Source organism: Bombina bombina, chromosome 2, assembly GCF_027579735.1.
Source record: "Bombina bombina isolate aBomBom1 chromosome 2, aBomBom1.pri, whole genome shotgun sequence".
Lineage (NCBI taxonomy): Eukaryota > Metazoa > Chordata > Amphibia > Anura > Bombinatoridae > Bombina > Bombina bombina.
The window spans coordinates 844,915,382-844,930,457 of record NC_069500.1 but is presented as its reverse complement, the minus strand read 5'-3'; positions in this window follow the sequence as shown (position 1 = coordinate 844,930,457).

Here is a 15,076-nt window from a genome sequence, read left to right as displayed (position 1 = left end):
GGTCCAGATCCAGGGATCCCAAGGCGACCCTAGTAGATGCACTAGTAGCACCTTGGACCTTCAACCTAGCTTATGTATTCCCACCGTTTCCTCTCATCCCCAGGCTGGTAGCCAGGATCAATCAGGAGAGGGCCTCGGTGATCTTGATAGCTCCTGCGTGGCCACGCAGGACTTGGTATGCAGACCTGGTGAATATGTCATCGGCTCCACCATGGAAGCTACCTTTGAGACAGGACCTTCTTGTTCAGGGTCCATTCGAACATCCGAATCTGGTTTCCCTCCAACTGACGGCTTGGAGATTGAACGCTTGATTTTATCAAAGCGTGGGTTTTCAGATTCTGTAATAGATACTCTGATTCAGGCTAGAAAGCCTGTAACTAGAAAAATTTACCATAAAATATGGAAAAAATATATCTGTTGGTGTGAATCTAAAGGATTCCCATGGAACAAGATAACAATTCCTAAGATTCTATCCTTTCTACAAGAAGGTTTGGAGAAAGGATTATCTGCAAGTTCTCTGAAGGGACAGATCTCTGCTTTATCTGTTTTACTTCACAAAAGACTGGCAGCTGTGCCAGATGTTCAAGCATTTGTTCAGGCTCTGGTTAGGATCAAGCCTGTTTACAGACCTTTGACTCCTCCCTGGAGTCTAAATCTAGTTCTTTCAGTTCTTCAAGGGGTTCCGTTTGAACCCTTACATTCCGTAGATATTAAGTTATTATCTTGGAAAGTTTTGTTTTTGGTTGCAATTTCTTCTGCTAGAAGAGTTTCAGAGTTATCTGCTCTGCAGTGTTCTCCGCCCTATCTGGTGTTCCATGCAGATAAGGTGGTTTTGCGTACTAAGCCTGGTTTACTTCCGAAAGTTGTTTCCAACAAAAATATTAACCAGGAGATAGTTGTACCTTCTTTGTGTCCGAATCCAGTTTCAAAGAAGGAACGTTTGTTACACAATTTGGACGTAGTCCGTGCTCTAAAATTCTATTTAGAGGCTACTAAAGATTTCAGACAAACATCTTCCTTGTTTGTTGTTTATTCTGGTAAAAGGAGAGGTCAAAAAGCGAATTCTACCTCTCTTTCCTTTTGGCTTAAAAGCATTATCCGATTGGCTTATGAGACTGCCGGACGGCAGCCTCCTGAAAGAATCACAGCTCACTCCACTAGGGATGTGGCTTCCACATGGGCCTTCAAGAACGAGGCTTCTGTTGACCAGATATGTAGGGCAGCAACTTGGTCTTCACTGCACACTTTTGCCAAATTTTACAAATTTGATACTTTTGCTTCTTCGGAGGCTATTTTTGGGAGAAAGGTTTTGCAAGCCGTGGTGCCTTCCATTTAGGTGACCTGATTTGCTCCCTCCCTTCATCCGTGTCCTAAAGCTTTGGTATTGGTTCCCACAAGTAAGGATGACGCCGTGGACCGGACACACCAATGTTGGAGAAAACAGAATTTATGCTTACCTGATAAATTACTTTCTCCAACGGTGTGTCCGGTCCACGGCCCGCCCTGGTTTTTTAATCAGGTCTGATGAATTATTTTCTCTAACTACAGTCACCACGGTATCATATGGTTTCTCCTATATATATTTCCTCCTGTCCGTCGGTCGAATGACTGGGGTGGGCGGAGCCTAGGAGGGATCATGTGACCAGCTTTGCTGGGACTCTTTGCCATTTCCTGTTGGGGAAGAGAATATCCCACAAGTAAGGATGACGCCGTGGACCGGACACACCGTTGGAGAAAGTAATTTATCAGGTAAGCATAAATTCTGTTTTTCTGGCACGCTAGATATAACTTCTATTTCTGCTACCTTTTTTAACTACAACTAGTAAAAGTTACATTTTAAGTGGAAAAATATAAACTTTATGTGTAGAAAGAGCATACTTTTCCCTATTCTCTAAATAGGGTTTTTTTTTTCTCTGGCAAAAACATGAAATGTCTACAACTTTCCCAGTCCCTCTAATGTTCACAAATGCTGGCCCCTCTAATAAAAAAAAATCTATTCATCTCTACATTGTATTTCTTTGAATTTTAAAAAAAAAATCTGGTGGTGTCACCCCCTGAAGGGTGTCACCCGGGTGCGGCCCGCAACCCCCTTGTGACACCACTGATCCTTATCTCAGGTATTAATTAGTACATAGGATAGCCTTATGCTTATCTCATGCATTAATTAGTACATAGGATCAGGGCCACCACTAGAAATTTTGGGGCCCCTGACTTAACCATTGATCAGGGCCCCCCCCCCTCCTTTGACATGTGCAATTTTTTATCAAGTGACCAAAACGTATATGCACTTTATTCTTAAGTGTCTATTTAAACTTGGAAATGTTGTAAAGGTAGTAACATACACTGAAAAACACATACACTCACACATAAGGATTCACATATTGACACTCTAGCAGGCACGCAAAGAAACTCAGACACAGACACTCAGTACTTGTTTACATTGACCTGACAAGTAATGAGGTAAACTACAGTTTTGTAAAAAAAAAAAAAGGAGATTTAGAAAACAAAATATGGAGTTCTGATTATCTTTTTGTAAAGGAAGATGCCAACTAAATGATGACAACAGCATGCAGTGGCTGAAAGGAAGGGCCCTGAACTGCCTAAACAATAATTTAAAGGTTAAATGGTAGATTGGTGACTTCCGGAAAGGTCTCATTAGTCTCAAAGTCTGTAGAAAGATGGGAATATTCAGTAGTAAGGTCAAAATGTCCTAAAAAGGAACAGACAATGGACACACACAAACTCAAACTTGCACATACACCCAAAGAAACACCAGCAGAGACAGCCTCAGAAAACACACAAAGACACGCACACACACACACAGAGACACCCACAGAAAACACACAAAGACATACACACACAGAGAGACAACCACATAAAACACAGAAAGACATACATACACACACCCTCACAGAGACACCCACAGAAAATACACACCCTCACAGAGACATCCACAGAAAACACAGACATACATACACACACACCCTTACTGAGACATCCACAGAAAACACAGACATACACACCCACCCTCACAGAGGCATCCAGAGAAAATACACAGACAAACACACACCCACCCTCAGAGACACCCAAAGAAAAAGCTCAAAGACATATGCACACACCCTCACAGACATCCACAGAAAATGCACAAAGACATACACACTCATAGAGACACAAACCGAAGCACAAAGACATAAACACAGACACCCACAGAAACACTCACAGGAGGAAACATTTATGCACCTTGCATCCCCTAAATCAACAGTGTGTGACATGCATGATAAAAAAAATTGCAGAAATTAAGAGATCACTTTTTAAAGAATCATATTTGTAAATGTGCAAACAAAAATAATTCTGTGAATTCAAAATTGTACATTAATGATCTGAGTAGATGGCTAGATGAATAAAAGTACTTTTAAAAGGATGACATATGTTTGTTTGATATTTTCCCCATTTTCCCCAACCAAGAGCACCACTTCAAATATAGTGTACAAATGTTCCCATCTGTCAGCTGTACTTGTGGATTTTGAAAATGCTGTACTCTATATGGTCTTGGTGGAACCATAAGCTGTGGTACTCATGCCATTAGATCTGGTTAAATGCAGGATTTAGGCTTGTTGGTATGCATTTCAAAATTAAGTTAGCTGTAGTGTAAACTGAACAGTTTTAAGTTAACCTGTCTCATTTCAAACACTGAGCAATCTTAGTCTGAGAGTATAACATGTTATGCAGATGTAAAAATCTTAGATAAAATGCCTCCTTGTGTCTGGAAAGTCCTTGCATAAAGGGGCAGTAAACTGGAATGTAATAAATATATAAATATATATATATATATATATATATATATCATTTGTGTATTGAGGAGGAAACATTTCTGCATGGTTTTAAATATAGAATTTCTACAGCATTGTCAAATAATCATAAATACACTGCTGCTAAAAAAAAAAATGTGTTTTTATGGACCCCTGGCCCCACCATACAACTACTACCACACGGAAGTTACAATCTTAAATTGCACAAAGAAATAAAAACATTTGCTAAGTAATTCCTACCTCCTCTGCAAATGAAAGTGATCAGCCGTCTGACTCAGTCACACACTGTACAAACAAAGTCTCACACTGTGCATAGTGGTTTAGTGCACACTCAGAAATCCTCTCAAATGCTAATACTTTACTCCTTGTAATAACATTTCCCATGCTCAATTAGCACTCTACTGTAGTACCCACTGGTGTCTGCCAAAATTTAAAAAAAAATAATATTTTTTTTTAGTACTTGCCTCATGGGGCCCCCCTAGCCCATTTTGCCCCTGACAGGAGTCACCCCTGCCACCCCCTGATGGCGGCCCTGCATAGGATAGCCCTATGCTTATCTCAGGCATTAATTAGTATGTAGGATAGCCCTATGCTTATCCCAGGTATTAATTAGTATGTAGGATAGCCCTATGCTTATTTCAGGTATTAATTAGTATGTAGGATAGCCCTATGCTTATTCCAGGCATTAATTAGTACGTAGGATAGCCTTATGCTTATCCCATGAATTAATTAGTATGTAGGATAGCATTATGCTTGTCCCATGCATTAATTAGTATGTAGGATAGCCTTATGCTTATCCCAGGCAATAATTAGTACGTAGGATCAGGGCCACCACTAGAAATTTTGGGGCCCCTGACTTAACCATTGATCAGGGCCCCCCTCCCTCCTTTGACATGTGCAATTTTTGATCAAGTGACTAAAACGTATATGCACTTTATTCTTAAGTGTCTATTTAAACTTGGAAATGTTGTAAAGGTAGTAACATACACTGAAAAACACATACACTCACACATAAGGATTCACATATTGACACTCTAGCAGGCACGCAAAGAAACTCAGACACAGACACTCAGTACTTGTTTACATTGACCTGACAAGTAATGAGGTAAACTACAGTTTTGTAAAAAAAAAAAAGGAGATTTAGAAAACAAAATATGGAGTTCTGATTATCTTTTTGTAAAGGAAGATGCCAACTAAATGATGACAACAGCATGCAGTGGCTGAAAGGAAGGGCCCTGAACTGCCTAAACAATAATTTAAAGGTTAAATGGTAGATTGGTGACTTCCGGAAAGGTCTCATTAGTCTCAAAGTCTGTAGAAAGATGGGAATATTCAGTAGTAAGGTCAAAATGTCCTAAAAAGGAACAGACAATGGACACACACAAACTCAAACTTGCACATACACCCAAAGAAACACCAGCAGAGACAGCCTCAGAAAACACACAAAGACACACACACACAGAGACACCCACAGAAAACACACAAAGACATACACACACAGAGAGACAACCACATAAAACACAGAAAGACATACATACACACACCCTCACAGAGACACCCACAGAAAATACACACCCTCACAGAGACATCCACAGAAAACACAGACATACATACACACACACCCTTACTGAGACATCCACAGAAAACACAGACATACACACCCACCCTCACAGAGGCATCCAGAGAAAATACACAGACAAACACACGCCCACCCTCAGAGACACGCAAAGAAAAAGCTCAAAGACATATGCACACACCCTCACAGACATCCACAGAAAATGCACAAAGACATACACACTCATAGAGACACAAACCGAAGCACAAAGACATAAACACAGACACCCACAGAAACACTCACAGGAGGAAACATTTATGCACCTTGCATCCCCTAAATTAACAGTGTGTGACATGCATGATAAAAAAATTGCAGAAATTAAGAGATCACCTTTTAAAGAATCATATTTGTAAATGTGCAAACAAAAATAATTCTGTGAATTCAAAATTGTACATTAATGATCTGAGTAGATGGCTAGATGAATAAAAGTACTTTTAAAAGGTTGACATATGTTTGTTTGATATTTTCCCCATTTTCCCCAACCAAGAGCACCACTTCAAATATAGTGTACAAATGTTCCCATCTGTCAGCTGTACTTGTGGATTTTGAAAATGCTGTACTCTATATGGTCTTGGTGGAACCATAAGCTGTGGTACTCATGCCATTAGATCTGGTTAAATGCAGGATTTAGGCTTGTTGGTATGCATTTCAAAATTAAGTTAGCTGTAGTGTAAACTGAACAGTTTTAAGTTAACCTGTCTCATTTCAAACAATGAGCAATATTAGTCTGAGAGTATAACATGTTATGCAGATGTAAAAATCTTAGATAAAATGCCTCCTTGTGTCTGGAAAGTCCTTGCATAAAGGGGCAGTAAACTGGAATGTAATATATATATATATATATATATATATCATTTGTGTATTGAGGAGGAAACATTTCTGCATGGTTTTAAATATAGAATTTCTACAGCATTGTCAAATAATCATAAATACACTGCTGCTAAAAAAAAAAATGTGTTTTTATGGACCCCTGGCCCCACCATACAACTACTACCACACGGAAGTTACAATCTTAAATTGCACAAAGAAATAAAAACATTTGCTAAGTAATTCCTACCTCCTCTGCAAATGAAAGTGATCAGCCGTCTGACTCAGTCACACACTGTACAAACAAAGTCTCACACTGTGCATAGTGGTTTAGTGCACACTCAGAAATCCTCTCAAATGCTAATACTTTACTCCTTGTAATAACATTTCCCATGCTCAATTAGCACTCTACTGTAGTACCCACTGGTGTCTGCCAAAATTTAAAAAAAAAAAAAATTTTTTTTTTTAGTACTTGCCTCATGGGGCCCCCCTAGCCCATTGGGCCCCTGACAGGAGTCACCCCTGTCACCCCCTGATGGCGGCCCTGTGTAGGATAGTCTTATGCTTATCCCAGGCATTAATTAGTATGTAGGATAGCCTTATGCTTATGCCAGGTATTAATTAGTATGCAGGAGAGCCTTATGCTTACCCCTGGCAGTAATTAGTATGTAGGATAGCCTATGCTTATCCCAGGCATTAATTAGTATGTAGGATAGCCCTATGCTTATCCCAGGCATTAATTAGTATGTAGGATAACCCTATGCTTATCCCAGGCATTAATTAGTATATAGGATAGCCCTATGCTTATCCTAGGCATTAATTAGTATGTAAGATAGCCTTATGCTTATCTCAGGCATTAATTAGTATGTAAGATAGCCTTATGCTTATCTCAGGCATTAATTAGTATGTAGGAAAGCCTTATGCTTATCCCAGGCATTAATTAATTAGTATGTAGGATATCCTTATGCTTATCCCAGGCATTAGTTAGTATGTAGGATAGCCTTATGCTTATCCGAGGCATTAATTAGTATGTAGCATAGCCTTATGCTTATCCCAGGCATTAATTAGTACTTAGGATAGCCCTATGCTTATCCCAGGCATTAATTAGTATGTAGGATAGTCTTATGCTTATCTCAGGTATTAATTAGTATGTAGGATAGCCCTATGCTTATCTCAGGCATTAATTAGTATGTAGGATAGTCATATGCTTATCTCAGGCATTAATTAGAACATAGTATAGCCTTATGTTTATCTCAGGCATTAATTAGTATGTATGATAGCCCTATGCTTATCTCATGCATTAATTAGTATGTAAGATAGCCTTATGTTTATCTCAGGCATTACTTAGTAAGTAGGATAGCCTTATGCTTATCTCAGGCATTATTTAGTATGTAGGACAGCATTATGCTCATCCCAGGTATTAATTAGTATGTAGGATAGTCGTATGCTTTTCTCAGGCATTAATTAGTACATAGTATAGCCTTATGTTTATCTCAGGCATTAATTAGTATGTATGATAGCTTTATGCTTATCCCAGGCATTAATTAATATGTAAGATAGCCTTATGTTTATCTCAGGCATTAATTAGTAAGTAGGATAGCCTTATGCTTATCTCAGGCATTATTTAGTATGTAGGATAGCATTATGCTCATCCCAGGTATTAATTAGTATGTAGGATAAGAACAAGAAGAGGGCGCCTCATAGCTTAATTCTGCTTTGCAGGTAGAAGTATGATAATAAGAATTGCGCTTACCAGAATGGGTGGCACTGTACTATGACCAGTGCAAATCAGCAGGCTAGCACTTAACAGTGGCTAGTACACTGGGACCAGTTTCACTCGTAGTGGCCGCCTCTTGGTTCAGCTGCTGCACATCTGTTGGGAATGTCAGTTAACTTTCTGTGTCAGCTATACACTGAAATAAAAAACTAAGGCAACTTCCAATATTTTTCGAATAGTAGATTATTCTGTAACGCGTTTCTCAACCACAGGACTGGTTGTTTCTTCAGACAATATAAAAGCGAATGAAAATGTTACAATTGGTAACAATATATTCACAGTGTACTTGATAAAAATGGAAGTTGTCACTTATGTTATAACCAATGAATGGCCAACAAAACAATTCAAACTTGCAAGCCAAAATGTGATAGCAGATGATGCAAATAAAATCCCTAAGTCGCTGCTAACGAGCAAGAAAAGCAACTCTATAAAATAATTATATTTCTTAAGATTCGCATATGTTAGTAAACATCTGTGCTGAGCGTATCGTACCTTCCGATGTTAACATACATTTCATTATATAAAAATTATTATAATAAAATCTTCAATTTCATTGCACAAACAGCACATATTAACATGCCTATCCATTACTTTAAGCATATGTGTTTAGCGTGTTAAACCTTCAGAAGTTAACCCAAAATTTCAATATGTATAAAACATTGTAATAGTATCTTTGATTTCACATATTGGAAAATGGCAACAAACATATCTGTCCATCATTTTGGTACCATAGAACACGTTTCCTGTAAATAGATTCTATTCAGCGGTGCAGAATCTGTTGGCGCTCTACAAATAACCGATATTAATAATAATAATAGCCAACAATTTTGGAAAAGAAAAAATATATTAACAATGAACCAATTTTTCCTAGTGGGAGCTAGCTTATAGTTATATTGATTGTGAAAGATGGGAACACATTAATAATTATATATCTGTTATTATTACACGGGTGATCCAATGTAAATAATTATCTACTGATATGAAAGAAAAATTGGCGCTAGTCTATTGGGAGCTAGCTGACCATTAATATAAAATAATGATTGTGAATAATACATTTTGTCAAAATTAAAATAGTTTTGAATAACTTCAACACGGTCAAAATTTAAATAATTTTGAATAACTAGTTATGAAATGTTGCAAATTCATGAATATAGAATACATAAATCTATGATTGTATATAGCATGAAATTAAATTTTATGTGTCTAATTATATGATGTTCCGGAATATTCAACAAAGAACTATATACATAAATCTGTAGTTGTATATAGCGAAAAATTATGTTTGATTTATCTAAATCTGTTACCAAAAAAGGATTTGTTTGTATCAAAAATAACAGACACTATAGTTTCCTTGTAAACATATGATACTTCTATTATTAAGTTCTCTAGGTGCAAAATGATAAAAACAAGAAAGAAAGATAAGATAAGGAAAAAATCTATGGTGTTCCTAAAGACGTGTATTCCATATATTATTATGGTGTGTATGTATAAAATGAGTGTGTATGTTTGATTCAAAGTGTGGCTCTTGTAATGTGTATTATGTGTACAATATATGGGATCTCGAATTTATCCCAAAGGATGTCTAAACTAATGTGAATAATAATGTAGATAAGTGAAAGCTGTATATATTTTAATTTGACTGCATTTCCCAAAAATTTTTTTGGTTATTGGTGTAAATAAGTCAACTGATATACCTATATGTTCACGATATATCCGTTTAGAAAAATATATAAATATATATGAATAATGTATATTGGATATAATTTCAAGATATGGATAGTTTTAGATTAGATTAGATTAGATTCGCTTTATTGTCATTGTACAAAGTAAGAAAACAGAGACAATGAAATTATAATTGAAAATCTAACCAATCCCATACACAGATACCACTATAATGGTAAGACTAATAGATAACAAAAATTCAAGTGACTTGTGCAAAAGATTTCTATACCGCAAAAATAAACACAATGCAATTGTAATAAAGTACAAGTGCGAAGAAATCAGTTCCGTACAAGGAGTATATATATGTGTAAAAAAAATATACAATATAAAAAATTGGTCATCTTGCATACATATGTGTATATTTGCATTATGTATATAATGTGAATCGTGAGTGTTTTATATAAATCACATGTGTATTTTGTATTATATGTGTTATGTGAATAAAAGGTGAAGTGAAAAAAGACCAATAACAGAATAATCAATTAGATTAAATTAAAACCATTAATTTAGCACTTTCTTCGTTATAGATAAAAAAATCTAATCATAAGAAGGATAAAAAGATAAAAAGTTAAAAAACTATGAGCATAAGAGAGATTTTTAAAAGTTATTATTTAGGGCTCTTGGAAAGAAACTATTCCGAAACCTAGCAGATTTTCCTTTTAAACTTCTGTAACGTCTCCCAGATGATAAAAGGGCAAATAATCTGTTGCTAACATGAAAGGGATCATGAATAATTCGATAGGTCTTTAAAAGGCTACGTCTGCTTTGAAGATCTTCAATGGAAGGTAACTGAGCACCTATAATATACTGGGCGGTTTAAACTACCCGTTGCAGAGCTTTGCGATCAGAATTAGTACAGTTTCCATACCATACTGTGATACAGTTAGTGAGAATACTCTCAATAGTACAATGATAAAAATTAATTACAATCTGAGTAGATAAATTAACTTTTTTCAGTGATCTTAAAAAATAGAGACGTTGTTGTGCTTTTTTCACTAAAGCTGAGGTATTCAAAGACCAAGTCAAATCCTCAGAGATGTGTGTGCCCAGAAACTTGAAACTTGATACACGTTCAACCTCAGTTCCATTTATATAAATGGGCAAATGTAAACATCGATTGGATTTCCTAAAATCAATAAGGATTTCTTTAGTTTTTTTGGTATTTAGGTCCAGGTTATTCTAAGCACACCAAGTAGCCAGATGCCTTATTTCTTCTCTATAAGCTGATTCATCGTTGTTACTGATCTGGCCTATCACAGTAGTGTCATCAGCAAACTTGATGATACTATTGGATTCATACTTAGGCAAACAGTCATGAGTGAACAGAGTATAGCAATGGACTCAATACACACCCTTGTGGAACACCAGTATTAAGGGTCAGAGTAGATGAGATGTGATAACCAATTTTTACCGATTGCGGTCTATTTGTCAAGAAGTCCAGGATCCAGTTGCATAATAAAGTATTAATGCCAAGATCATGGAGTTTGGCAACCAGCTTAGTAGGAACAACTGTGTTAAATGCCGAACTAAAATCAATAAACAACATTCTAACATAAGTGTTATTGTGATCTAAATGAGTGAGGGCAAAATGCAAAGCTGACGAGATAGCATCTTCTGTTGACCTATTTTGGCGATACGCATATTGGTTAGGGTCCAATGCAGGTGGTAGGCAAGTTTTAAAATAAGCCATGACCAGCCTCTCGAAACATTTCATAAAGGCTGAAGTAAGTGCAATGGGGCGAAAGTCATTAAAACAGACTGCTGCCGATTGTTTAGGCACAGGAATGATGATGGTTTCCTATAAGCATGTAGGAACGGTTGTTTGAGCCAGAGACAAATTAAAAATATCAGCAATTACTGTAGCCAATACTCCAGCACAGTATCTTAACACATGTCCAGGAATATCATCAGGACCGGCTGCTTTATGTACATCCACCTTAGAGAGAACCCGGTACACTTCAGCAACGGAAAAGCTCAGAGGCAATTCATCTGGTGGATGCATGAATTTAGTAATAGATTCTTTGTTCTCACGATCAAAGCGGGCATAAAAATAGTTAAGTTCATCCGGAAAGGAAGCATCATTAATTGTGGGGACTATGCTTGTGGTTTTATAGTCAGTAATGGACTGTATACCTCGCCACATTCTTCTAGAATCAGAATTGTTATTAAAGTGCTCTTCTATTCGTGTTTTCAAGTCAAATTTAGCTCTTTTTATTCCTTTCTTTAAATTGGATCGTGCCAAACTATAAGCCTCAGCATTACCAGTTCTAAATGCAATGTTACGGGCTTGCAATAAGAGGCGGACCTCTTTATTCATCCAAGGTTTTTGGTTAGGAAAGGTTTTGATCCTCTTATAGGTGGTTTCCTTGCTGATACAATAGCGAATATGATCTAAGACAGATGATACATACAAGTCTAGGTCAACTTGAGAGTCACTCTTATCTATTACAGCAAATGTAGTCCAGTCAATAGATTGAAACTGTGATTGGAGTTTTTGGGTCTCATCCTCCGGCCAGACTTTAACTATTCTTACAGAAGATTTTTCACTTTTAATAAGAGGAGAATACCTGCTGTATAAAAACAGTGCAAGGTGATCAGATTTGCCCAAATGTGGAAGAGGTAGTGCTTTATAGGCATCAACAATATTTGTATAAACGTGATCTAATATTTTGTTCTCTCTTGTAGCATAGGTAACATTTTGATAAAATTTCGGTAACACAGTTTTTAAATTAGAGTGATTAAAATCTCCTGCTACAATGTAGGCTCCATCTGGTTGAGCAATTTGTTGCTTATTTATCGCTTTTTGTAGTTCTTTCATTGCAGTTTTTGCATTAGCATCAGGTGGAATATATGCTGCCATAACGATAACAGAAGTGAATTCCCTAGGTAAATAAAAGGGCCTGCACTTTAGCATCAAATATTCTAAATTAACAGAGCAGTAGCTTTCAATAATTGTAGAATTAGTGCACCAGTGGTGATTTATATAAATACATAGCCCACCACCTTTGGACTTTCCATATTCAATGCTATTCAATGCTAGATCCAGCTTGGCATTCAGCCCAAAAGGATGTAGAGTCTTCAATCGATAGATCCAATATGTCTCACATTGTCTAAGCTTGGTCAACCTATTATAATCAGATGATTTGGGAACGTGGTCAATAGGAATATACTTAAAAATGTAAGGATTTTCATTATGTTTTGTTAAACAGTGATTGGGTATACTGTGTTTAATTTTATTCTTTTTACAATTTTTGTAATTCCGATGGTGTTCACCCCATCTGGTTCTCAGTTTTCTGGAGGTGTGGCCTACATATTGGAGGCCACATACGCACTCCACAAGATAAACTGCAAAAGATGATTCACAATTGAAAAAACTTGGGATCTGAAAAGATTCACCCGTGACTGTCGATTTGAAAGTTTTTACACCTGATTTCAGAATTTTACAGGAACCACATCCTGTTTTTCCACATTTATAAATACCATATAGACCAAATATTCCTTTGTTTTTGGTCACCATATTCCATTTTTCACTATAAGATTGTGTGTGTTTCACTTTTTTACTGGGAGCTAACTTATTTCTCAATGTGAGTGCTCTCCTATATACAATTTTGGGTTTATCCTTGAATAGATTTCTTAAAACAGGATCCCTTTGTATTATGTGCCAGTGTTTATAGAGTATGTATTGTATTTTATAAAAATCAGAATTGTATTGAGTAATAAACAAGGTGTCCCTTGCAATGGAGTCAGACTGAAAACTGTCTTCTTTTTTCCTGTTTTTTGTTGAATATCAGTTCTATTTAAAATTTTGGCCCTATTTAGGGCTTTGTCTAGTAAAGCAGGGGGATAATCTTTTTCCAAGAATCTGTCATATAGAATTTGACTTTGTTCTAGGAATGTATCATAATCTGTGCAATTACGTCTGATTCTTCTAAATTGACTGTATGGGATGATATGTATCCAACCTTTATGGTGATTGCTGTTGAAATTCAAGAGGCTGTTACTATCCACATCTTTAAAAAAGATTTTTGATGTAATATTATTTGTCTCAAAACTTAAAGGGACATGACACCCACATTTTTTATTTCATGATTTAGAAAGAGAATGCAATTTTAAACATCTTTCTAATTTACTTATATTATCTCATTTGTTTTATTTTCTTGATATTCTTTGCTGAAAAGCATATCTAGATATGCTCAGCAGCTGCTGATTGGTTGCTGCACATAGAAGCCTTGTGTGATTGGCTCACCATGTGCATTGCTTTTTCTTCAACTAAGGATATCTAAAAAATGAAGCAAAATAAATAATAGAAGTAAATTGTAATGCTGTTTAAATGTCTATTCTCTATTTGAATCATGAAAGAAAGATTTTGGGTTTAGTGGCCCTTTAATATAAGATCCAAGTATTCTATACTATGTGTTTGTATATTTGCTGTGAAATCAAGACCCATGTCATTGCTTTTTAAATGGTTGATGAAAATATCTGCCAAAAACCTGTCTCCTTCCCAAAGAAAAATCAGGTTGTCTATATATCGACCATAGAAGACCAGGTTTGCCCCAAAGTCTGCCAAATACACATATCTCTCTTCAAAAAGACCCATGAATAAATTTGGCAAAACTCAGGGCAAACCTGGTCCCCATAGCCGTACCCTTAATTTGAAGATAATACTTGTCTTGATAAATAAAATAATTGTGTTGGAGAATGAAATAGATACTTTCCAAAATAAATGAGCATTGTAAACTAGGTAGATAAATGTCTTGTTTAAGAAAATGTGAAATTGCTGATACTCCCAGATCATGTGAAATATTAGAATATAGCGAACTGACGTCGCATGTGATCCATAATAGATTTCTATTTAGAATGGGTATATTATTCAAATAATGTAATAAATGAGTACTATCCCTAATGTATGATGGTAATGTTATGTTTATCTCAGGCATTAATTAGTATGTAGGATAGCCCTATGCTTATCCCAGGCATTAATTAGTATGTAGGATAGTCTCATGCTTATCCCAGGCCCTAATTAGTATGTAGGATAGCCTTATTCTTATCCCAGGCATTAATTAGTATGTAGGATAGTCTCATGCTTATCCCAGGCCCTAATTAGTACGTAGGATAGCCTTATGCTTATCCCAGGCATTAATTAGTAGATAGGATAGCCTTATGCTTATCCCAGGTATTAATTACTATTTAGGATGGCCCTATGCTTATCCCAGGCATTAATTAGTATGTAGGATAGTCTCATGCTTATCCCAGGCATTAATTAGTATTTAGTATAGTATTATGCTTATCCCAGGCATTAATTAGTATGTAGGATAGTCTTATGCTTATCCCAGTCTTTAATTAGTA